Source organism: Panulirus ornatus, chromosome 38 (genome assembly GCF_036320965.1).
Source record: "Panulirus ornatus isolate Po-2019 chromosome 38, ASM3632096v1, whole genome shotgun sequence".
In the NCBI taxonomy this organism is placed as follows: domain Eukaryota; kingdom Metazoa; phylum Arthropoda; class Malacostraca; order Decapoda; family Palinuridae; genus Panulirus; species Panulirus ornatus.
The window spans coordinates 8,200,373-8,226,998 of record NC_092261.1 but is presented as its reverse complement, the minus strand read 5'-3'; positions in this window follow the sequence as shown (position 1 = coordinate 8,226,998).

Below are 26,626 nucleotides of genomic sequence, written 5' to 3'. Positions count from 1 at the left end.
GGTGTGTGTGTGTGTGTGTGTGTGTGTGTGCGAGGGAGGGGAGTGGCAGCGCCCGCACGAGGGAGTGTGGTGTGTGTGTGTGTGTGTGTGCTGGAGGGGGGCGGAATTTTTAAGGCCAGCTCCTGCGGAGTTTTTCTATTCTCTCTCTCTCTCTCTCTCTCTCTCTCTCTCTCTCTCTCTCTCTCTCTCTCTCTCTCTCTCTCTCTCTCTCTCCCTCCCTCCCTTGTGCGTGCGTGCGTGCGTGCGTTTTCGGCGGTTCCTCTCTGCGTGTGCGGGTAATAACAAGCCGAGCGGGGAAAGGAGGAGGAGGAAGGAGGGAGGAAGAAAAAGAAGGCAATTATTAATCGTAAATATCGCGCCGATTGAAGGGCCTGAAGGACCCCGAACCGAACCCCCCTCCTCTTCCCCCTCCCCCTCCCCCTCCTCCCTCTCCTCCGAGCCGGGCCAGCTTGTGAGATGGAAGAACAGAGCTGAGCGGAGGGGGAGGGTGGGGAGCGGGGAATTAAGCTAAGCTTTTCTCTCAGTGCGGTGTTCCTTCACGTGTGTGTGTGTGTGTGTGTGTGTGTGTGTGTGTGTGTGGACGTACGTATCCCTTAGGTATCGATTATTGTGTTTGGAATGAAGGCCACGGTTCCTTCCCCCTTCCCTTCCCTTCCCCCTGCCCCTAACAACCACCTCTCGTCATTCCCCAGACTTGGTGGCGGCGGCGGCTCCCGTATCGTGTTGGTCGGGGACTCGTGTTTCGGGAGGGGGGGTCTCTCTCTCTCTCTCTCTCTCTCTCTCTCTCTCTCTCTCATCATCCTTCCTCGTCTCAGACCGTCGTCGTCAGTCGTCCCCCTGGCTGTTCGCCCATCATCTCCAGCCTACTCAAAGGGTCGCGTAGGGTCGGCCAAACGTTTGGCTAAATGATTACAATCCCCTCCTCCTCCTCCTTCCCCGCCCCCTGTGGGTGGTTTAGCGGCAGTTGGGGGGTGGTAGTTAGCCCAACAACAACCACCACAACCACCTTTCCAGGCAGTTACACACAAAGGTAGTGGTGGTGGTTTTCCTCGCATTGTCAATAGATGTGCCAAAGTTGATTGTAGTCTGCCATCTTGGGGGGAAAACGCTGATCTCCCCCGTGGCTGACGAGGATTGGAAAATTGTTTACGGCCGATGATTGGTAAGGTGGGGGTGGGGGGGGGAGGGTTATCTATAAATGTATGGCTGTGTGTGTGTGTGTGTGTGTGTGTGTGTGTGTGAAGAGTTAAGAGAGAGATACCCCTGTGATTGGTCGACTGTTTGAGGAATTTGTTATTGGAGCCCTCAATCGCAGGCGTCCCCTCTGTGTCTGTGTGGTGTGAATAGTTGCTGGATCCCGAGATTTTTTCATTGGCCCCTGTGTGTGTGTGTGTGTGTGTGTGTGTGTGTGTGTGTGTGTGTGTGTGTGTGTGTACGTCTCCGTGTCATGTTGGCACCGCTCGTCCATTACCAAGAAAATGGAAAGATTGGAGACTGTGGTGTGATTACCGGGCACAAGAGATGTTCAACGTGTAATGGACGACGGTGTTGGGTTGGCTTCAGTGGTTTTCAGTGACCCTTTTTATTTTTTTGTAACCCCCCCTTGCAGAACCTCACCACACGTGTGGCATACTTATAAAGTGTGTGTGTGTGTGTGTGTGTGTGTGTGTGTGTGTGTGTGTGTGTGTGTTCGTAATGCTGCCGACTGTAAGGTCATATGGGAGAAAGGTCACAGAACCTTTGAAAGGTCACGGAACAATAGACAGGTCGATTGAGTGTGTCTTTGTGTGTGTGTGTGTGTACGTGTGTGTATTTCCTTTAGGTAGTTGTGTGTACATACTCTCTACGTATTTACTTATTTGTACTGTGGAGGAGGGAGGGAGTTCTCTACACTGTTGGGGGGTTGGACCCCTCATATCTTTGTGAGTGTATGTGGATGAGGGTGTTGGACGCTGCGTTGAGAGTGAGTGAGGTATGAGTGAGGTATTGATAGCCATTATAAAGTGCTGTCTTGAGAGGGACTTCAGTTTCAGAAGGTTTTGAATGGTTTGATGCAGAGACGGTATATATATGAAACGTTAGGGGAGAGTGTCTTGTCCTAATTCGGTATATGGACTGTAATGACGATTATAAAAGGTTTTGTTCCGAACGAAATTAAACAGTGTGTGTGTCTGTTAGATATGTGAAATTTGTATAGATTATGATGGGTTGAATCTAGGCTGAAAGAACTGACGCTTAAAGATAATTTCTAACCAACAGGACGTTAAGAAAATAATTCTAAAGGTAATTTCTGACCAGGAGGACGTTGAAAAAATAAAAAACTAATTCTAAAGGTAATTCCTGATTACGTGATCTAAATCCTCTCCTTCGTCATGCGATGGGTCAGGTGTTTATCATCACTGTAATTAGAACAGGAATTATATCCTCGTTGTCTTATGGTTCCTGGAGTCAACCTGTGGACGTGTGGGGGTGGGGTCGTGCAGTGGTGCTGGGAGGTCATCATGTGTGAGTGGGGTGTTTGTGTTGTACGTAAGGAAGATCATCATATTCGTGTGTTTTGTGGTTACTGTTCGTGTATGTATGGTGAGTTGTATACCCGCTTGGCCCTGCCTCTCCACCTTGTACATATGTACCGTGTTTTTTTACTCCTAGGTACACACACACACACACACACACACACACACACACACACACACACACACACACACACCACTCCAAGCTAGATGCTAGTATTCCTGAATTTATTTTTCTTTATGTGGGTGTGTTTTGTGTGTATATTTCCTCTCCAGGAACACCATCTTCTGCTGACCCGAGGCTCGTCGTTGGGCTGGGGTTGGGTGCGTCCTGGGGGTTGGATCGGGTTGGGTTAGCGTCCCCAGGATGGCTAGGGCAGGGGACACACTGGCCCTGGAGATGTGTGCACAGATAAAAAGGTCTTAGTTTGCGTTGTGTGTGTGTGTGTGTGTGTGTGTGTGTGTGTGTGTGTGTGTGTGTGTGCTTTCCCTGGTTCTCTGTGGATTGGCAGGGGTCGCTAACCCCTTGTGGTGTTTTGTGGTCCACCTCCTCTCTCCCCCCCCCTCCCCCCTCACTAGCTAGACCAGTCCCTCTCTTAATGAATGAATTAAACATCACCAGATCAGTCATTAAAATACCCACTCCTTGATTGCTGATTGAAAAAGTTCGGCAGCTGGGAGCTGACATGAAAAAGAGGTCCTGGGTTCTGATTCACAAGTTGGACTCTTCCTCTTTATCTCTCTCTCTCTAATTACTGACTCAAGTTAAAAGGTTAATTACTTCTGGCCGCTGTATTGATCAACCCACGGTGTATAGGTGTGGGGTATTGTGTCTGTGGTGGGTTGTGCGTCTGTGGTGGTGGGTTTGTGCGTCTGTGGTGGTGGGTTGCATCTTGTCGACGGACCGCGTGTCTGCGTTGGTGGGTAGATGGTGGGTTCGTGTGCCTGTGGTGGTAAGGAGTGTGTCCGTGTCCTCGGTGGTCTTCTGTGGTGGATTGGTGACACGACCAACCACCACAGGACACAATGGACGACCACTGTACCCAGCGGAAGACCGCATGACATGACGGAGGTCTTGACATGACACGGCAAGACGACCGCAGAACACGGCAAAAGTTACGTCTACAGATACGACGACCACCGAACAAGGCGAACGACCACAGGACCCAGCAGTCGACCATAGGGCACGACAGGAGGAGCTCAAAAGACGGTAGACTGTTGCAGGGCAGAACAGACGAACACACGACACACTGAGGGAGAACACTGGATAGCAGATAGACACGAGAAACAGCAAAGCAAGCAGAATCAGAACACAGCACACAGGCACAGGACACAGCAGACAAACATATACAGAACACAGAAGGTGGAACACAGCAGGCATACAAATTCTCTCAGGACACAGCAGGTGGAGCACAGCAGGCATACAGACTCACACAGGACACAGCAGGTGGAGCGTAGCCGATCTTCTCAGCACTTCATCCTGGCCAATGTTTATGTTTAATTTCCCTCCCCTCCGCCACACGACACTTGGTCATCGGAGTGAGGACAGCGTCAACCCACTGTGTTGGTAAATACGACCCTCCCTCCCCTCCGGCGGCTAAGGGATTTCCGTCCCACGGAGCCTGAGGGAGGAGGAACCGAGAGCCTCCTCCTCTTGCCCAGGTAATGGAGAGGGAGAGGGAGAGGAGGGCGGATGCTGCGCGACGCAATCTTTTGCAATGCTAATTTCATTTTCCCGTCCCATTAGGTCAACGGGGATCTAACGCACGTAATGTTCTAGAGGTAAAGGTTGAACGTACGCCGCTCCAGTGTTGTTATAACCGCTACATATGGCTGGGGAGAATTGCTTAATCAACCAGCGCCGCACTGCAAATGGACAATGTGTACATGTATATATATGTATGTACATTTTTTTTTCTTTTTGCTGTGAGTTTTGTGTTGCACGGAGTATACTGAGCATTACGTGCGTTTGACACACACACACACACACACACACACACACACACACACACACACACACACACACACACACACACACACACCCTGGAACGGTGTTTTGTATCGTCACTTCCCACACTAACAGGGGCCAACATGGGCACTGTGGCATCACCGGGTGTGGTGAGAGGAGTGGACAGGGTTGGTACACACACACACACACACACACACACACACACACACACACAGTGCACGGCATAGGTATTACAGGCGGTATGGGGATGGAGACTTGAGCAAGTAGCACCTCTGGTCACGGTTGAGGAACAAGGACAGTACAGTGTGTAGGAGGCGTGGGCGCCCACAGAGGGTATAGGGTCAAGTTTGGCGACAGCCACTGAAAAAAATGAGTAAATTTGAATACGCAGATGTGAATTGATTTAAAGACGCTCTAGGACGAATTCATACGATATAAATGAAGAAGCTTGTACTTTAGTCCTGGTATTTTATGTCTTTTTTTTAAGATTGTTATATATCTTCGCTCGGATGATGTTGTTGGTCACATGCGATAGGCCAGAGACCTGACGTGGGGGCAGTGTTGCCGAGGGAAGACCCCACATCAAGAAACTGTGTTCAGGAGGTGCAGACCAGGGAGATGAAATACACATGGCAACGCTGAAGTTGTTCTTGGCCCAGAACAGTATATGTTTATATATCTAGCAACACTAGAGTCTCTCTATGAAGGTGACCTGAGGCATTGCAACACTAGGGGGTTAGGTTATATGGAAATAACAACACATTTAGAACAAGAAGAAGAAGCCCTTTACCTCGAGAACATTACGTGCGTTAGATCCCCGTTGACCTAATGGGACGGGAAAATGGTTTTGTATCTTGGCTTTTGCGTCAGATTTTGTTTTTAGTTAGATTTATGCCACACAGTTGAATGGTGATTCATTATGTCCATTCCTGATGAGCTGAATTATATACTCCCAGATGTCTTGGTGACTGAGAACTTCTGTGTCACTTTGAAAGAACTGTTTGCTCATTGCTGGTAGGAACAGCTCCACGCACCGGCATTGTAGGGTAAGGTACGGGGCGGTGACCCTGCATGTGGCAACATTCACTAAGGTGTGTGTGTGTGTGTGTGTGTGTTGCGGGCATGTGGCAACGCTGGGAAGGGGTACGCCGTGGGCGGCAACAGTATACCAATGGCAACATGGGGAGAGAGAGGGGTGTGGGGTGTGTGAGTGTGTGGGTAGGGTTCCAGCCACGGGTCGACTGCCGTAAGGCTGTTAATTGCGTCGGCTGCGGCGTCCTTAACAACCATAGGCCTTCGGGGGGTTGGTGGGGTGGGTTGTTACGGGGCAAGACTAGTGTATCATAATCAGTCAGGGACAGTTGAGGACTATAATCCCGCACGGGCTGACAGGTAAGTGACCATTATTTACCTGTAATATATGGCCGGCATTAGATACGACAGGTAAGAGCCCGGATCAAGGGCCGGGGTCAAGAGGCACACAAGGCTCGGGGTCACGCCTTTATGGCCTTTAAATAACCGAGTGGAAGTGTGTTTACTGTTTGCTCTCGTCCTGTTTGTACACAGATCAGCTGATGCATCACCTTGATTAACATGCTCGCGGGAAAATGGCATTTTTCTTATATAGGCTTGAAAACGGCATATATATATATATATATATATATATATATATATATATATATATATATATATATATATATATATATATATATATATATATATATATATCCTAGCCTGAGCCAAGTACCCATTTTATCGACCAAATCCTAAGGGGTGGATGAACAGCTGGGTTGACTGTGGACCGACTGCCGCAACCAGGGTTAGAACCCGTGCGCTCAACCCTGGGCTGCCCGTGAATGCGCGTCATGGTCAGGAACGCTAACTCAAATCTTTCCATATGATCAGACCATTTCAGCATACCCTCTTCAGCTCCTCAAACCACACACTTTCTATTACCACTCTCTCTCTCTCTCTCTCTCTCTCTCTCTCTCTCTCTCTCTCTCTCTCTCTCTCTCTCTCTCTCTCTCTTTCATTACCTACAGATATTCATTCATAACTGTTATTAGATGGATATTTATGTATATCTTTAGATAGATACAATACTTTCATCATGAAATCCGCTTCCATTCATCATGGCATGGGTCAACCACTGTACGTACGTACAGACTTTGAAGGTGTGGGCAAAGTTATTTGTGAAATAGGAAACGCATGTGGTGTGATTTTTTTTTTCTGAGTATCTTAATCTATTACGAATTTTCGATGCGATCTGGTGGCGCAGTAAGTTCTCTGACCTACCTAGGAGTGAGCGGGTTCGATCCTTCGAGTGGGTTAATAATGGTGGCAGAGCAGCGTGTATTGGGAAACGGTAGAAATTACTTTAACCTTCGTCTTTGCTTCTCATGACTCTGTCCTTCATGGCTGTGTTGCGATAACCTGTCGTAAGAACTGATTTTTGAGACTGAGGATTTAAGAGTGAGATTGGTGCAGACTTTGAGAAAATACAGGTAATGGCGTTATCATATGGTAGAAAGATGATATGAAAAAGCCACTGAATCGGGTTTACCATATCGTGTTTACCATATTGGGTTTACCATATTGGGTTTACCATATTGGGTTTACCATAAAGCATCATTACAGTAGAAAGATAAGAAAAAAAAAAGTCCTCCTCTGTATCGGGTTTACCGTGGTTTACGTTCAGGCTGGAGATCGTGGTATACCGTTATCATGCCTCTGATGTTTATCTTCCGCCCAGATAATGTTTGGGGAGATGTCCGGACAGCACACACACACACACACACACACACACACACACACACACACACACACACACATGTGTAGGGTCACCTGTTCTTACACAACTTGGAGGCAGGCGACCACGCGGACATGTAGCAGAAATGCCATATTGTCCACCCCGTCACCCAATAGTGGTTTACTTTGAGCTCTCATTGTTGTGGAATGGCATTAAAAACCCAACCCTCCTCCTCCTCCTCCTACCCTGAGCTCTTTGTCTGAAACTGGTTTACTCTGAGTCCAGTATTATTCCCCTGTGGGGCTCTTCCCACCACACCACCACCCTACCACACCACAGTCCACCACACCACACCGCCACACCACCTACCACCCACCAACACAGTCCACCCTGCCACCCATTACCACCACCCTACCACACCACCTTACCACCACACCACCTTACCAACACTCGACCTTACCACACCACAGTCCACCACACCACCTCCACCACCACCCTACCACAACCACAGTCGGGCTCTTGAAAGTTGGGATGGTGGGTGCGGGGTGTAGTGTGGGTGGCGGGATGGCGGGGGCTCAGAAGAGAGGGGGGGGGGTGGTTCCCGCCACACATACCACTGACTTCATTACCATCCCAACCTGTTATCAGCACGGCCCGTATCTCTTATCTCCGCCGGAGAAAATCGCCGTCCTTAAGGAGGGGGTATAAGTACCCGGGGAATGTTGTCAGGTCGGGGGAGGTGGAGGAGGAGGAGGGGGAAAGACATCGTGTCTTGTTAAAGCTGAGAATTTATTGTATTTTTTTTTCATAGATTTTTACCTTAGGTTGGTAAAGGGGGGACGAGGCTCAAAAGAAGGCGGTAACATTGAAATGGGAGAGGTTTCAAGGCGGTGATTTTTGTTGTTAGTGTTTCTGTGGGAACATTAGAATCAGTGTAGAGCATTGTAGATTTAGATTTAGATATACAAAAAAAAAAAATGTTGAACGTCTGGTAAGGTGACATTGAGAAGGACGTCATCGGATTTGCTTGAGGAGGGGGGATGGTTGGGTTAGGGTAGGGGTAAGGGGGGGGAACAGCAGGAGGGTCTTTTGAGTACTTCCCCCCTCCCTGGAGTTGCAGCTTGACTCCTGGTGGAGCAAGAGAGAGAGAGAGAGAGAGAGAGAGAGAGAGAGAGAGAGAGAGAGAGAGAGAGAGAGAGAGAGAGAGAGACGGGTAAAAGAAAAATCGAAAAAGGAGTGAGACGATCTCTCTCTAAGTAATGAGCACTCTGTCTTTAAGTAATATGTACTCTCTCTCTCTCTCTCTCTCTCTCTCTCTCTCTCTCTCTCTCTATTTATCTATCTATCTATCTATCTATCTATCTATCTCTACGGGGGCCCAACTATTGTAAGGCAAGAGTTTATAGTGGCATAAAATATGAAGCAACAATTTGATTTTTTTTTTTATTTCGATAACCCCCTCCTCTTCCTCCTCCCCCCCCCCTTTTTAAGATAATCATTCGTGTGTGTGTGTGTGTGTGTGTGTGTGTGTGTGTGTGTGTGCGTGTGTGTGTGTGTGTGCTGTTACCTCGCCAGTCATCTTATCTTACCCCAGCCGCCCTACCCCATGGGAGCCGGGGGGGACGGCGGCTCCCCCAGGGAGAGAGGTGTCGGGTCCGTGTGCCGGCCCAGAGACTTTGATGTTCCGTGTGTGTGTGTGTGTGTGTGTGTGGTGAGAGGACCCACTGCCTCCCTCCCTAGTGTGTGCACGACCACTCTTACCCTACCCCTTTCCCCCACTGCCATCACCACCACCACCACCACTGCCATCCCTTCCAACCCCCCTCCGCTGGCATTTACCACCTCGTCTGACACCATCGGCACTACACACCTATATCACTTCCCTTCCAACACCCACCACTATCATCTCTTATCGCCGCCACACTGAAACCAGTAATATCATCATCCACCACACCCTCTGCCACCACCACCACCACCGCCACCACCGATGCCACCACCACCACCACCTCCACCACCTCCACCGCTGTGGTGACAACGCTTGCCTTTGGGAGACGATAAAACCAGCTAGCAGGAGCCTCCCGCTCCGCTGGACCAGGCCTGGCAAGGGGATGGGCTAGTGGCGCGGGGGTGGTTGGGTTGGTGTTTGGGTGAGTGAGGGTAGGAAGGGGTAGGGAGGGAGGTACGGCCGTATGATCTCTCCATCAAAATGAGATACAACAGCAGGGGTGTGGAGGGGGAAAGGAAAATGACGAGAGTAAGATGCGGATTTGAATATGAGAGAGAGAGAGAGAGAGAGAGAGAGAGAGGACCTACCTACCTACCTTGGGCACTCCGACCAACCAAACTCCTCAACGTCCAAGTCTGCGGCCTGAAGTTCAGGGCTGCCAGCCGGGGGCCTCGACAATAGCCCGAGTTATATACCGAACCTCGTGTAAGTCATGTCTGGCGGAGGAGGAGGAGGAGGAGGCGGGGCGCTGCTGGGGAGAGACTTGGCTCTCGCGTCGTGGAAATACACTTTACTGCTCAGTGGAAATACACTTTACTGCTCAGTGGAAATACAGGTTACTGCTCAGTGGAAATACACTTTACTGCTCAGTGGAACAAAACTTTAGCTATAAGGCAATCGCATTACTATAGATATTATATCCGTCTTGTGTAGATCATTATTATAATCGTTATCATGTGAGGAAGAGTGTCATCATATAATTAAGCTTAAAGATAACTTATTGATATAGTGATAAACATGAGGGATATAGTTTTATATTGATAGTTTTATTATTCTTTAGATTGAAATTCTGGAAATCGAGAAGACGTACGGATAACTTGACGGCGTTTTCTAAGGAGCCCAGATTTACCTTAATTTATTCTTTCCCCAGTTTTACTATAGTAGAAATATACACACGACATTTTCTTCTGCTCTTTCCTGGTTCTCAGGGGGGAATATTCGCTGTGCCGGTGGGTTTGTTTATGTTTGAACTCACTCGATCCGGGCAACCAAACCCTCCAGCAACTTGCATTGAGGCGACCATAAAAATGACATATTTCTCTCTCTCTCTCTTTTTTTTTTAAACGAACATCGAAAGCAAAGTAATCGTCGGCTGCTAGAAGGGGGAAGGAAGGTAGGTAAGGTTTTCACATAGGTTTGGTGATTTCTAGAATAGTTTCGTCCACTTCAGCGTTCATCAACCGCATTTCTACCAGTAGAAGGGAGTTCATCTACCCGAAGCAGACCCACACAGCGACCAAAACTCCCAGCAACTAGATCGAAACCAGAAAGCCACAGAAATCACACAGATTTTTCAGGTACTTTAAAAGAAGTGAAAACGAGTGTCTGATTTCGTAGATTCTATTGGTATCTTGAAGTATTTCATCAACGCTTAATTAACCATAAAATTCCCAGTTAAGAGTAGAGTGGTCTACCCAGAAGCGAAGCAGTGTGGTCTATTGGTCTATGGCTCCTTGTTGTCCTGTGTATTTCAGCGTAATATATATATATATATATATATATATATATATATATATATATATATATATATATATATATATATATATATATATGTATATATATATATATATATATATATATATATATATATATATATATATATATATATATATATATATCTATGTTTTGAGCGACGGTCAGAGCGCTTCAGTTGTAACTGTAGACTCGTGTAGTGAAGACTACGTTTGATGTAGGCCCCGGAACAGTTCGCTGACTTAAATGGCTTTTTAGAACACGTCTCCGAGCGGCGGCGGTGGTGTGGCAACCGAAGCAGAGTGCTGTTGTGCCCTCCCTCCCTCGGGGACTGAGTCACAGACCGCAAACATCAGACAAGTCTGTGTATACGCTCTCTCTCTCTCTCTCTCTCTCTCTCTCTCTCTCTCTCTCTCTCTCTCTCTCTCTCTCTCTCCATAGGGCGTGGTATGCAGGCACGACCGACCACGGAGGTATATTACCGGTGCGCACCGAGCCAGCATTTCAGTAGCTGTCATGTTTCACTCCTCTGATTCAGGTTACTGCTGCCTTTTTTTTTTTTCTCTCTCCCTCCTCCTACTCACCCACACGTGGGATGCTGCCTCTCGGTTGATGACTATATACACACTTTCTCCATCTCACACATCAGTACATAACAATGCGACGTAAGTCACGCGATTACGTCGGAGCTGGAGGTTGAGCATGACGGTACATCCTCCCTTGAGAACGACGATATTATTACCCTTGAGGCACGACGGTAAGAGACTCTTGCATGACGGTACGATCTTTGGAGCCCGAGGGTACAGCTTTGCAGCACACACACTTTTCCTTTTGCGCGTGGCTGTCAAACCGTGGGACGTCTCTCCGATGCTATTTGAACCCCATGGGCGATGGTGGGGGTGAGTGTTGCCTCTTGAGTGGGGGTGTGGTGTGGTGTGTGTGTGTGTCTTAGAGTGGAGATGAGGAGGGGAAGGGGATGCGTCAGGCTAGCAGCCTGCTACTCTACCCCAAGTTGGCTAAATATGTGATGGGAGAGGGAGCGGGGAACACCGCGCCATCCAGGGGAACAGCGCGTCTCCCACATGTAAACTGAGGTAGTCGCCTTGAGGGCCCTTTGCAAGAGCTTTTTACCGTCAGAGGTACGCGATAGACTCCTCAAAGCAGCAGAGTTTCCCCTCCCCTCCGTCTGTTCCTAAGCTTCCTAAGCTTTGTACTTAGGGAAGGACAGAGAACTTGCGCCGAAAAAGACAGCAAGGGAGCCTGCCATAGGGAGTTTGGTTTCCAGGGTGTGGACGCGATTGCTCTTCTGTACAAATCCATCCTTGTCCGTTCATGTGTGTGTGTGTGTGTGTGTGTGTGTGTGTGTGTGTGTGTGTGTGTGTGTGTAGCGCCACCGGTACAGGCCGGTGTGGTGACGGTCATGACATGTCTGCACCACGGGAAGTTTTACCTGCCGTCTTGAGATGCACCGTGATGCTGGCTGGTGGGGGTCTGGGTGGCTTTGATTGATGACCGGGGGTCGTCGTGTACACGGCATTTCCTGCCTGGAAGATATTTTACCTAACCCTCTCCTCTCCTATCCTGTGTCTTCCTCTCTCTCCTCTCCTCTCCCCTCGTCTCCTCTCCTCTCCTCTCCTGTCCCCCTCTCTCTGCCACTGGGAATCCCAGGAAGTGTAGAGCAATTTAGGAAGCCCCCCTCTTCCTCCAGGCCCCGATCATGGTCACACAACAATACGGCCGTCTATTAAGTTTGAAGTAAATCACCCGTAGTTTGGCCGGCCCAAGTTCCCTCGACGACACGGGTCGTGGTGGGAGGTGGTGTTGACGGAGGCCGCTGTTGCACCCCACCCATGACGGTGTGTGGACGTGGGTTTAGTGCAGCAGGCGAGTAGGGAATGGGGTGAGGAGGTTTGGTGGGTGATGTGTAATGGGTTTTGAATTACGGTTAGAGTCTGCCGGGGTTTGAATGAGTGTAGAAATCGCTCCCCGTAAGGCACAGGTAGGTGATTATGCACACACACACACACACACACACACACACACACACACACACACACACACACACACATTCCCTGTTGGTGGCTGATATGGAGGAGGCGCTACGGGTCGTCCTCCCGCCCGGCTAACATACTACACAAGGCTTGGGGGGGTTAGGGGGGATTGGGGAGGCGCTGGCCATGTATCGCCGTACACTTAGCATTATCACCGGCCTAATGGGTGTCGTCCAACCCTGGTAATTACGTGGCTTATCGGCCTCTGCTGCCCCTGAAGTGGCCACACTTAAAAGACGCTCGACACGCTTGTAAAACCCGCTTGCTCGTTATGTCTTGTTTGCCGATTTAGGATTCGAGTCTTTTCCCATAATCGCATTAGACTGGAAATGACGTTCTGGGTTAGCTTTGAAACGATGCTCTCTGATACTCAGTCTTGGGGCCCAAGTGTTCTTATGGTCTGGAAGGCGTACTCATCATTCTGGGTTGTGTAGTACTCATGCGTTTGGTCAGAGAGTTCTCGTGAATGTGGAACTCAGGTTCCCATATGTCTACATCAGTGTTCCCGTGAACACTCTTCACATCACCTCGGAAAACCCGCGTGTTCTCTGCAGGTGAGACCGATTTTGTGTGTATAGGGGTTCTATTTTAAGACCCCGTCTGGAAAGAGTGTTCATATTATTCCAGAAATAATGCTGCATTTCAGAAAACTATTTGCATTTTCTTGTCTTGTTTTGAAGACTTTACGTCGTAGTCAAGTGCAGAAGCTGCGTTCCTAACAATGCTGGAAATCGTGTTTTCTTCTGAGTGGAAGAATTGTTGTTTAAGCCTACACAGGCCATTATACACCACTCCATTCATCCAGTCCCTGTTGTGTGTCTCTAAATTTCCAAAAATTTCTTTAGAATTGATATAAACTTAAGGGGGTATAATGATGATGTCCACGCGTACGCGCCGTTAAGTTGTGTGGATAGAATTAAATTGGTTTTTGGTCATTAACTGCCAACGCGATTTAATTTTGTGTAGCTTAACTCCGCCGGTAAGAGCGGCCGGGTGCTGTAAATCCGCCCTGGGACAGGCTCCTCCCGCGAGCGGCTGGCACAAAAGGATGGCAGAGATCACAAAGCGTCTTTGTCAGGGGCCTTTGCCCAGTGTCCAGGTAATTATCACATTAGTTGCTGCCGACTCGGTTCGTCACCTCATCAGCCGACGGTCTTTTCACGGATGCGTCTATACTCGATACAAGAATTGGATACGGTGTCACTTATCATACCATACGGTGTCACTTATCATACCATACGGTGTCACTTATCATACCATACGGTGTCACTTATCATACCATACGGTGTCACTTATTATACCATTATAGCTTGTGCCATTTATTACAGGAGTTGTCTTGATTTTTCTGCAATAGATTCCGTTTTTTTTCTGCAGATCTGAGACGTAATGCTCTATCATACGTCCTTGTCCCTGTCCACACTCTTTAGATTTCCAATGATCAACACTTTTGGCAGACTCTACATCGTCAGGATTTACAACAGTATCGGTAGCCTGGTCTCGATTTGTGCAGGGAAAAAGCTTTATCTTGTAGTCAGCTGGAGTCATCACCCTCTCCATATCAAGTGTCGTGCTCGCCTCTCACCGCCGTGATGGAAAATGGATCTGTTAATTTCCTTTACTGACCCCTTCCTCCGCCATCAGATTGATCCGCTGGTTCGTTCCTGATTGCTCCCTCCCCCTTCCCCCCCCCCTTTTTTTGATGTTTGACGACACAGACTTACGTTCACCTGCGTTCGGTCTGAGACGTTGCAGGGGGGTTTCTTCGTCCCGCCCAGAGCCATGGTTGCACAAAACTCTGTGGACGTAGAAGTTATCATTTTACTGGCTACTGCCCGCTTACACTTATGTCTACTCGGTTCTCACGTACATACAGCCATGTAGACATGTTAACGTACAGCCACACGCAGACATTGACAGACAGATAAGCAGCTACACAGAGCCACTGAACAGATAGGGAGACAGCCACTTAGAGCTGTTGACAGATAGCTACACAGATCCACTGAACGTATAGAGAAACAGCCACATAGAGCCACTGACAGGTAGACAGACAGCCACATAAACTCACTGACAGGGAGACAGACAGCCACATAAACTCACTGAAAGGGAGACAGACAGCCACACAGAGCCACTGACAGGTAGATAGACAGTCACATAAACTCACTGACAGGGAGACAGACAGCCACACAGAGCCACTGATGGGGAGACAGACAGCCACATAAGAGCGGCAAACAGAAGCACAGACAGAGCGCAACACTACCTCATCGGGGGGGGGGGGGGGTAAAAGGGGTAACAGACGATCCATCAGTGGACGTAATTGCCCCCCTGATGAGTTGAAGCCTCGCTAGGGGACGCTATTACTGGCTGCTGATGTGTCGGTAGGATTGTATACCGGGATACAGGCAGTGTGTGTGTGTGTGTGTGTGTGTGTGTGTGTGTGTGTGTGTGTGTGTGTACACACTAGCATCGTATTCCCGGAACACGATGCTAGTGGTAGCGTTAGTCTGTCGGTTCAGTGGACGACGATGAGATGGACTGTGGTTATGACTGAAGTTGTGGCCTCGTGAAAGGTTTCCTGACTTAGTCATGCCCCCTTGAGGGTGACGGTGCGATACCCAGGTGCACGACTGATAACTGAGCACGACGGTGCGAATGTTTGAGCTCACGACGGTGCAAATGTTTGAGCTCACGACGGTGCGAATGTTTAAGCTCACGTTGGTGCGAATCTTTGAGCACGACGGTGCGAATGTTTGAGCTCACGACGGTGCGAATGTTTGAGCACGATGGTACGAATAGTCTGACCTCATTATATTACTCATATTACTTGTTATTTATTTTTCGTGGCATTTTGCCCGTATTCACATATTTTGTTTGTTCTGTAAGTTCACTTTGCGTCCCTTTCGTAAGTTACTTCGATGGTAGATTTTCATTTTGTTAATTTCGTGCCCTAAGCCTTATTCAGCATCTTGTTTACATTTTCCTTCATTAGAATGGTTTCTTAAACATACTCAGTTTTCGTGATCGATTACCAATTCTCGATTACCTATTCTCATTATTTCCCTCCTTTTTAGGTACCTGTTTCCTCACATTTTTACTCAATATTCTCATTACCCCCCCCACCCTTTCTCATTTTCTAACCATTCCCCCCTCATTCTTCCAAAGACATTTTGCCTCTCCGTTTCTGGTCTTCCTTTCCCTGTCCCTTCATTTATTTTACCTGTTCTCATTACGCAGACCTTCGTTTTCCTCATCCCACTCACTCTTCAGCGACTTATCCCCCAGTCACATTTCCCCGCGCGCCAATAATCTTATAGATGAGGATCCGGAAAGTTAAAAAACGTCAGTGCCAAAGTTAGGCTGGAGAAGTTACGCTGAAATATTGCTAAATGAATTACAGTGGCCGGGTGCGGGGCCCTTTCCAGAGGGAGATAACTGTCGGGGGGGGGGGGGGGGGCTAGAAAGAGGATGTCCCTCGGGGCACCCGCGGGGCCTGGCGAGAGGATGTCCCTCGGGGCACCCGCGGGGCCTGGCGAGAGGGAGATAGCTCTTGGGGTCCCTGTGGAGCCTGACGAGAGGGAGATAGTTCTCGGGGCACCCACGGGGCCTGGCGAGAGGGAGATAGCTCTCGGAACCTAGCGAGAGGGAGATAGCTCTCGGGGCCTCCACGGGGCCTGATGAGGAGATAGTTCTCGGGGCACCCACGGGGCCTGGCGAGAGGGAGATAACTCTCGGAGCACCAACGGGTCCTGGCGAGAGGAAGATGGCTCTCGGGGGCTCCACGGGGCATGATGAAGAGATAGGTTTCGGGGCCCCCGCGTTTGTCGCTGGTCAGGCCCTTTCTGTGTTGCTTGGTTGCCTGGTGTTAATGACCAGGGGCGCGGCCCCTCGCGGGCTGTGACCGTGGTCCAGGTCTGGGATGTGGTCCCTCCTCCTCCCTTCCGTTGGACCAGTGTTGAGGTCCTGACGTGCTGCTGGTGGCCACTTGGAGGTGGTGGATGGACGAAGGCGTTGCCCTTGGCTCTCATCATGCTGGAGTGACCGCTCGTGTAACTCTTGTCCCTAACCTTCCCAAGTCATCCTTCCTCTCTCTTGTGTGATTCTCCCGAGTTGTTTATCATCCTGACTTGATGCTTGAGTCTTCTCCTGGTCGTTGTGATGTACGCGCGCCTGCCTACCTGCCACCCACGTCTTTGAGTCACCCACGTCTTTGAGTCCAGGGAGGAAAACCTGTCTTCTCCCTTTGAGTCCAGGGAGGAAAACCTGTCTTCTCCCTTTGAGTCCAGGGAGGAAAGCCTGATCACATAAGCTCGTCTGGTTGTCATGGATGGGGAGGGCTGGCTTTCTAGTGTTGTGTTGGCGAGGAGGATAACTCCAGATCCACTGTCTGTCCCACGGTTGTGCGCACCGTGGGCACATGTCCTCCTAGGGGGTTCAGAGCCCATGAGGTGGTATTTAGTTGCGTCGCGGTCTGCGACCCTAATGGCCACAACGCGTGCGCGTGATTACGGCTTGTGTGTGATGGGGGGAGAGTGAGGTTGACACTCGTGTTGCCCCGTCTCTTAACCTTGTGTGTGCGTATGTTCCTCTCACGTATGTACACACACACACACACACACACACACACACACACACACACACACACACACACACACACTACGTTCCAATGAAGGTGTGTAAATGTGGTCCAGGAAATACAGAACCATAAAGAAAAGCCTTGTGAATAGTATGTATTGGCGCTGTACCTGCAGGCGTGGTGGGAAATTTATGCATTAGTGTTTCACTTAGAAAAAAAAGAAAAAAAAAAGAGGGGGTTTACATATCCGGGTGTCACATAAATAGAGGTCTGTTGTTATAGCCATAAATATGCATTTTATATGTATTGACGCAGTGTCCAAAATTGAGGGCCTTTCACAACCCGACCGTCGGGCGTTTGATCTCTTGTTTGAAATGCATATTACGCTTAGGGGGGTGGAGGGGAGAGAGAGAGAGAGAGAGAGAGAGAGAGAGAGAGAGAGAGAGAGAGAGAGAGAGAGAGAGAGAGAGAGAGAATCAGTAACAAACTATTGGTGTTGGATTGGCTCGCCGTGTGTGACGCTGTCACCGGCCCTCGTTGACATCCGGCCGTGTAGCGCTAGGCTGGATACGGTCGGCTGTAGTAGTAGTAGTAGTAGTAGTAGTAGTAGTAGTGCACTCATGTGTGTGTGTGTGTGTGTGTGTGTATGTGTGCACGATGTAGCGAGCCTCTCTCATCCTCCGTACGTGTCTGATGGAGTTCTAAGTAAGTCTGGTGGGGTCGGCCGGCCCGGTTTGTGATGTGCAGGTGTACGTCCATACATACATACATACATACGCTCAAGCGGTCCATTGAAGCCACAGAGGGGATGATGATGAAGTGGGGGACACAGTTGGTAACTAACTAACTAAACACACTCGCCCTCCTCCCTCACTTTTCATCCATGTGTGGAATATGCTCCCGCCAGAGAGTGTGTGTGGGCTTGTGGTCCCCTCCCGCCCTACAGACCATCGTAAATCTAAGGGTCATTCAGGCACGGTTCTCTCCCCCAGTTCATTCATGCGACGCACACACACACACACACACAACTCATCCTCCTCACACCCCGTCTTGCCTCATCGTTCTTCGGGTATCGCTGTCATCACCTTCTCACGCACGATGGTTGTAATGACACACTGAATATGGAAGGTTACTGAGCCCGTTCGTGCCACTTTGGTGTCCGTGGTGGGCGACGCGTCGCCTGAACGACAGAGGGGGCGGATCGTATTCCCGGACTCTCCCAGCCCCGCCCGTGCCGCCTCTGAACCCCCCCCCCCCCCACACACACACACATGACCCTCCGCCTCTCCCATATATATATATCTCGTGGCTTCACGGGGATTACGAAGGCCACTAGGCTGAACGGAAGCTACGAGTCATTTACCGTAAACAGTAGAAGATGCCGGGGTATATTTATTGCCCTCTCCCCCGGGGGGGGGGGGGGGGGGGGGGGGGGGGACAATGACCTCGTAGCCGTTCCGCCGCATTTATCGTTTATTTACGTAGGGACTCGGGTAGGAGGGGGCGGGGGGGGGGGGCAGGGGGGGATTACACGTGAGGTCAGTGAGGATTTGAGCGGTGACGGGTCGTGATGATGAACGCGCGGGGGCTGATGGGATTTTATCTCTGTGGTCTCGGGGGAGGGTGGCGTGTAGGGATTACATGTAGTTGGGTCAGGCGGTGTTGTGGTGTTCGAACCCTGCTGGTGATGGCCTGCCGCCCGTGCTACCTGGATTTACATCGTCTATTTTGTGACACGAGGAGATTACACCTGTTAGGCAAATGTAAATTACAGGTGATTATTTTGTTTTTTTATAGTTATTAGATTTACTTGTATTTATGTTGGGGTTGTGCTGAACTCCACCTGCTTGAGGTTACGCCGAAAGTGAGAATGAGATAAGGCAAGTCAGCCAAGATTGTTCTAACATTCATTAGTGGACGATGAAAGGGATGTGATCTCAGGGAATAATAACCTTTCACACGGAAGGGGTCCATTCTTCCTCTGCGCTAGGGTGTAGCGCAGCAGGAGCCCCGTACAAGGAACCCTGGAATTGTATGATTAAGATGAATTATGTATGTATGTATATTTATGCATATGTGTATTATGTATGTATGTATGTATGTATGTATGTATGTATATTGGGTATTACCGGTTTCCGCCTGGAGCTTCTCTTTCCCGAGGAAAACACCATTTCCCGTCTCTTGCATGACATATGCTGTCAACCTCTCGAACACGACGTACGACCACTCGAGCATGTCGTACGACACTTGAGCACGTCGCACGACCCGTGGGTCGTGCGATGACCCGGCCCTGACCGATATGCATTGGGCCGAAGGCCAAGTCGTCATACCCAAAGGTCGTGTCGTACGAGCTGGAAGAGTCGTGCCGACGTGGCCAAGAGTCGTTCCGTCGTGAACACGGGTCGTCCCGTCGTGAACACGGGTCGTCCCGTCGTGAACAAGGGTCGTCCCGTCGTGAACACGGGTCGTCCCGTCGTGAACAAGGGTCGTCCCGTCGTGAACAAGGGTCGTCCCGTCGTGATCAAGGGTCCGTGCCGTCGTGATCAAGTGTCCGTGCCGTCGTGATCAAGGGTCCGTGCCGTCGTGATCAAGTGTCCGTGCCGTCGTGATCAAGGGTCCGTGCCGTCGTGATCAAGAGTTTAATTCGTAGTCTGGAAACGCTGAGACGCGGATCCAGAATGAGAAAGAAAAATACGGGTGTCTCGTGAAAAAAGAAGTCAGTCTTAACTTTCCCAGACGAAAAATGTGGAGGCGGACATGTCGAACCTGGAGACCAAAAAAAAAAATATACAGGAGGCGAGGCGGCTGATTAAACTGTTGGGTTGGGGTCACATTCCTCCTCCTCCTCCTCCTCCCACCCCCGCCTCATCACTACACCATACCCTCCGTGTCTCCCCCATACACTCCCATGTAGCCTCTGACTCCTCCACCCTTCCTGTCTCCCACATCCACTCCCCATTTCCCCTCTGTGTCTTCTTTGCTGTCATCCTTCCTCCCATTCCCAGTAACCTCTCCTCCCCATTCCAGTCCATTTGTAGGAACTCCTCTCGTCTCCCAGTCACATCTACCTCAGACTCCCCAGTCTGCCCCTTTTCCCAGTCTAAAGCCCCCTTCTTCTCCCTTTCCAGTCCACCCAGTTACCCCACATCCATTTCCCAGTCAGTCTCTCTCGGCCAGTCACCTCCCAGCACTACCGTCCCCCCCCCTCCCTCTCTCTCTCTCTCTCTCTCTCTCTCTCTCTCTCTCTCTCTCTCTCTCTCTCTTTCAGTCACATCCGTACACCTCTTCCAGTCAATCCCCCCTTACTTCCAGTCACGGTCCCCACACCAGTACCACCATCTGTTACGCCGTCCCCTACAAGTCCCCTTCCCGTCCCCGTCAACCCCTGATTACACACAGCAGCAGCAGCAGCAGCAGCCTGGTTAGAACACACACACACACACACACACACAAGTAGTGTTGATTAGGGCCTTCCAGCATCTCCTGACTAATGAAGCCTGGCCTTAGTTACTGATTCCATAAAATATGTTAAATGAAAAAAAAGGGAATTTCAGAAATCCGTCAAGGTTACGAAAGGCGTAACTACAAGATTCTCTTCCTCGGCGCAGGGAGCTTCTTCCCCCATCTGTTAAAAGACCCACAGGAAGGAGCAAGTCACGATCTCTCTCTCTCTCTCTCTCTCTCTCTCTCTCTCTCTCTCTCTCTCTCTCTCTCTCTCTCTCTCTCTCTCTCTCTCTCTCTCTCTCTCTCTCTCTTAAGTGCATTGTGACGACCCCTTAGGTTGCGTGCACCGGACAGTTTAAAGAAAAAGAAGAAAAAAAAAGAAGGTTATATGTTCCAAATAACATTTTCTCTGATGTTATGATGAGCAGCGACGCCTTGCCAGCTGACGCCTGTCAGCGGTCTGACACTGGGACAGATGTTCGCCTGAATTCGTCTCTGGAAGGTGGAGTAGACAGACGCGCGTAGGACGCTACAAATTACCCCATCAGTTTACGGTATTTACGAAGTAGCATTTGGCCACTGGGGCGCGCGGAGGAGAAGGAGGAACATTCAGTCGCCAATTCTATTTCGACCGTCAATTTCTCCCCAAATAAATTCGATCACATCCCCCTCCTCCCACCACCCGACACATAAGTAACTAGTTATTTGTGAAGAGTTTTTCCCGCCGATTTCTTGTATATTTCTCTCCCCCTTCCGCCCCCTTCCCCTCACGCCCCGCGCGCGAGTTCCTAGGCGTCCGTTCATTGGTCCTCCAGCCGTCGGGCTCGGCCTACCATTGGCGGGGGTGAGCGTGACGCCAAACGACGCCAATCAAAACAAATGGTTCGGTTGATTCATCAATTAGGGGCCGATTCACAGGGCCTCAGTGGACTCCGGGGGAGGGGGGGTGTCCTCCTCCCCCCTCTCCCCCCCTACTTTGATTGGAGGGTCTGATGGGCATATTAGAGATGACGTCCGAAGTGTGGATAAGGAAAATACTGAGTGTATTTTTTTCTCCCTCTCGTTGCCGGAACTGAACGCTGAAGTGTTTTAAAAGTCAGCCACGTCATGATTTCCCCTCAGTGGCAAGGACTTCTTGCTTCATCCCGTCAGACAAAATATCGTCGAATATCAGTAATGTAAATTTGGAGAAAGATTTTTTTTTTTTTTTTTAGCCCCGTCTCAATTTCGGGCCGGTCCTGCGGTTTTTCTATAAAAGAAAAGAAAAAAGATTTTTTTTTCGTTCCCCTCCAACGCAAATTTCCTTTAATTTTCCGGCAGATTTTTTATTTTGTTGGATTGACTCACGATCGGGGGGCGACGACGACGACCCCTCCCTCCCCTTCCCCTTTCCCTCTCCAGGCGCGCTGTCGATCGCAAGAACGAATAAATTCGCCAAGAAAAAAAACGAGATATTCGATGAAAAAAAGAGAAACGGTAGGTGGAGGGTGGCGTGTGGGTGGGTGTCAGCGGGGGAAGGAGGGCGGTGGGGCTAACGAACCTCCATCGAATAACGTTAGCGCCAAGTTTGCCGTCGTGAGGAGAGAGGAATGGGTGGGAGCAGGTCGGTCGCTCGATCGTGGACGGGGAGCTTCGTCGGTCTGCCGCTCCTCCGCTCGTCGGAGCTCATTGTACACAGTCCGGTCGGTGTGGGGGGAGGAGAGAGAGAGAGAGAGAGAGAGAGAGAGAGAGAGAGAGAGAGAGAGAGAGAGAGAGAGAGAGAGCGTATTCGTCTACCATTACGCGTGACGCGTTTCTCCCAGAAGGCAAAGAAAAAAAAGGGGCTGAAGCGTATCGCTCACTGCCGGAAAATCTAAAGCGTTGTGAAGAACGAATGACATTTTTTTTTTTTTATGTAGTCTACCCCACCCAACTTGTAGGTAGTCAGCTGATGGAATGGTCCAAAGCGCTGGATCTCCTTGTAGCCGTCAAGGGGTTCGATCCCAGGCAATGGGATGGTGAAGAGTTCATATGATCCCATATGACACACACACACACACACACACACACACACACACACACACACACACACACACATACATATATATATATATATATATATATATATAATATGAGGTTTCCATTTGGGTTTCAGTGGAGTCAGTGTCTTCTGGGTGTCTCTTTCCACCATGCTGCAGGAATACAGTTCTGGCCAAGGTTGCAGCTGCTCCCATCTAAGAGCCAGACTCCATCATGATGTAATATTCATGCGAGGAGAGCAACAGGTCCGCGCCGGGGCTAAACTGCACTCTCTCTCTCTCTCTCTCTCTCTCTCTCTCTCTCTCTCTCCAGCACAATTTTTCCTTCGTCAAACTTTTTTTTTGCGTTGAAGACGGAGAGAGAGAGAGAGAGAGAGAGAGAGAGAGAGAGAGAGAGAGAGAGAGAGAGAGAGAGAGAGAGAGTCTCACCACACACACACACACACACACACACACTACCGTGTTGGGTTGTTAACACCATGCGTTCACATGGGTTGCATCCCACACGGGTTGTACCTCACACGGGTTGTGTACCTCTTCATCCTCAGGACCGTCCAAGAAAGAAGTTATTTCACCGTGTTTTATCCCCGTGTTCAGGATCGGTTGTCGGTGTATTGTACTTTCTCTGATTTAAGGTGTTGCCATTGCGTAGATACTGTATTGGGTCTGGTTCGCTTCTTCCCTGGTATAGACAGTCTTGTCAATTTTTCTAGGATTTATGAGTGCGCTTTGGGGATTTACGAGTTATTTTTTTGTCTTAGGATTTATTAGTGCTTATAAGGATTTATAAGGTCCTTTTTTAGGATTTATGAGGGTATTTTAGGATTTGTATATATATTTTTTTAGGAGTCTTGAGTATTCTTTAAGATATATGAATTATTTTTTTAAGGATGTATGAGTATTTTTTTTTAGGATTTAAGGATGTATGAGTATTTTTTTTTAGGATTTATGGGTGTTTTATTTTAGGACATATAAGTGCTTATGTATTTAGGATTTTTAAGAGCCTATCTTCTAGTCTGTTTCAAATCCCCATTATCGCATCGTCACAACCTTTTAGCACGACCAATGGGTATAATGACCCGGCCTTTATGAAGGTCAGGTCAAAGGGTGTCGCCATCATACCTTCCAAGGGTCGTGCCGTCGTGCTCAAGGGGCGGAACGGTCGTACTCAAGGGTCGTGCCGTCGTGCTCAAGGGGCGGAAAGGTCGTACTCAAGGGTCACACAGTCGTGCTCAAGGGGCGAAAAGGTCGTACTGAAGGGTCACACAGTCGTGCTGAAGGGACTCACGGTGAGCAAGTCCTCCTCCTCGAAGGATCTCACGGGTCGTGGCCCAAGGGGTCCCACTCAGCCGCACTCAAGGGCCAGCAGAGTCGTGCTCCAAAGGTCGTGCCGTCTTGGTCGTCGGTAGGTGGTTGGGGGTTAATAGCATGTCGGGCCCTCGCAGTTAATGTTATGCTGGCTCACTCATCACACTGATCTCATTAATCCGACTTATCTCGCTAATCTCCATTTTCCCAGAGTACCTCATTTCCCCGACAAATCGTTGCATTTCTAATGACTTCGTCTTGGGTCTCACAAGGGAACGATGATGATGATAATGGTGATGATAATGGTGATGATGATGATGGTGATGATAATGGTGATGATGATGATGGTGATGATAATGGTAATATCCGTTGCAATATGTAGTCTATTTTCTTTATTTTATTTTTTTTTGTGCTTTCTTTCTTTCCTTTTTTTTGATTCGTGTATTTCTTGAGTTCCTAGAGAGAATATTGTATTTTTTTTCTTTTTCTTCTTCTCGCAAAGCCTCCTCTTCCTTCGTGTATTATTATTATTATTATGATTGTTATTATTATTATTATTATCATTATTATTATTATTATTATTATTATTATTATTATTATTATTATTATCCATCTCTCTCTCTCTCTCTCTCTCTCTCTCTCTCTCTCTCTCTCTCTCTCTCTCTCTCTCTCTCTCTCTCTCTCTCCCCCCCCCCTCCCGTTCCCATTTAATCTCGTCCCAGATATATTTCTTGTTTGCCTCAACAAACACTCCAAGTTCTCCAGCGGCCATTATCGGTTTGGTTTATGTGCTCTCTCTCTCTCTCTCTCTCTCTCTCTCTCTCTCTCTCTCTCTCTCTCTCTCTCTCTCTCTCTCTCTCTCTCTCTCTCTCTCATGCTTGCCTCTTTCGCCTTTATTCTAGTTTTTAAATCCTGCTTCCCGTATCTCCCTCTTCATCTCTTTGTTCGCCTCTCGCCCTCTTCACGTGTCTTCTTGTTCATTATCGCCTTCCCTTCACAGCTGTTTATCGTTTCCTGTGCATTTCTTAATGTGATGTCCTCTCTCTCTCTCTCTCTCTCTCTCTCTCTCTCTCTCTCTCTCTCTCTCTCTCTCTCTCTCTCTCTCTCTCTCTCTCTCTATGTAATATTTTACTTTGGTGTTCATTGTTTGTCTTAAGGTTCATAACATAGAAAAAGAACAGACTTAGTGGAATTTTATAAAAGTCAGTGGCCAAAGAAAAAGTGGATACGTTTTCTTCCCCTCAACTGTAACAGAACAGCATTCGATCCTGTTCTCTCAACTGTAACAGAACAATATCCGATCCTGTTATTTTCACAGTGGTCGTGGGGGGGTCAGGCCGGGTCACCTCCGGGTCTGTGACCGCCGCTTGCCTGATGTGTTTCCATATATCCTGTGACGTGGCGCAGGGGCCAGGGGTCGCCAGCCCAGCCACACTCTTGTTGGGTGGGGAAGGAAGGAGGAAGGTGGGCGCCAACATTACAAGGGTAAAGAACATGGGGTGTGGGTTTAGAATTTCATTTTTTTTCTATTATTATTATTATTATTATTATTATTATTATTATTATTATTATTATTTTCATTATTATTATTATTTTTATTATTATTGTTATTGTTATTATTCTGAACCGGATTTTTTTCTTTCTGTCATTTCTCTCATGACTTGGGTGAAGTTATCACGAAAGAAATTCTTTTACCAGTGTTTTGCATGGCCCTTTTCTCTCTAGGGCGGGTTGGCTCACGGGTTTATGTAACATGATATGTACGAGAAAACGTATCATTACACATATTGAAACTGTATCCAGGCTGGTTCCCACCAGTTTCATATATATATATATATATATATATATATATATATATATATATATATATATATATATATATATATATATATATATTCCCTGGGGATAGGGGAGAAAGAATACTTCCCACGTATTCCCTGCGTGTCGTAGAAGGCGACTAAAAGGGAAGGGAGCGGGGGGCTGGAAATCCTCCCCTCTCGTTTTTTTTTTTTTTTTTTAATTTTCCAAAAGAAGGAACAGAGAAGAGGTCCAGGTGAGGATATTCCCTCAAAGGCCCAGTCCTCTGTTCTTAACGCTACCTCGCTATCGCGGGAAATAGCGAATAGCATGAAAAAAAAAAAAAAAAAAAAATATATATATATATATCATGATTACCATGATTAATGATGACTTCCCCCTCCCCCCCTTCCCCAATCTCACAGCTGATGAGTGGTTTTGATGATGATGATGGTGATGAATTAATTAGGTTATTAGTGCCGACGGTAGAGATAACAATTTAAGGCTATTGCTCCGGGTTTGGTTATAGGATATTGGTGGGTGTCACACACACACACACACACACACACACACACACACACACAGCTGGGGTGCTCCAGCTGTCCTGGTGACGAAGACTTTGATCCAACGTGACGTGTCAGACACAGCTGTTGCGCTCTTTAAGGACCTCGTCCTCCTCCTCCTCCTCCTCCTTCCCGCCACTATTTCGTAAACAAGAAAATACACACA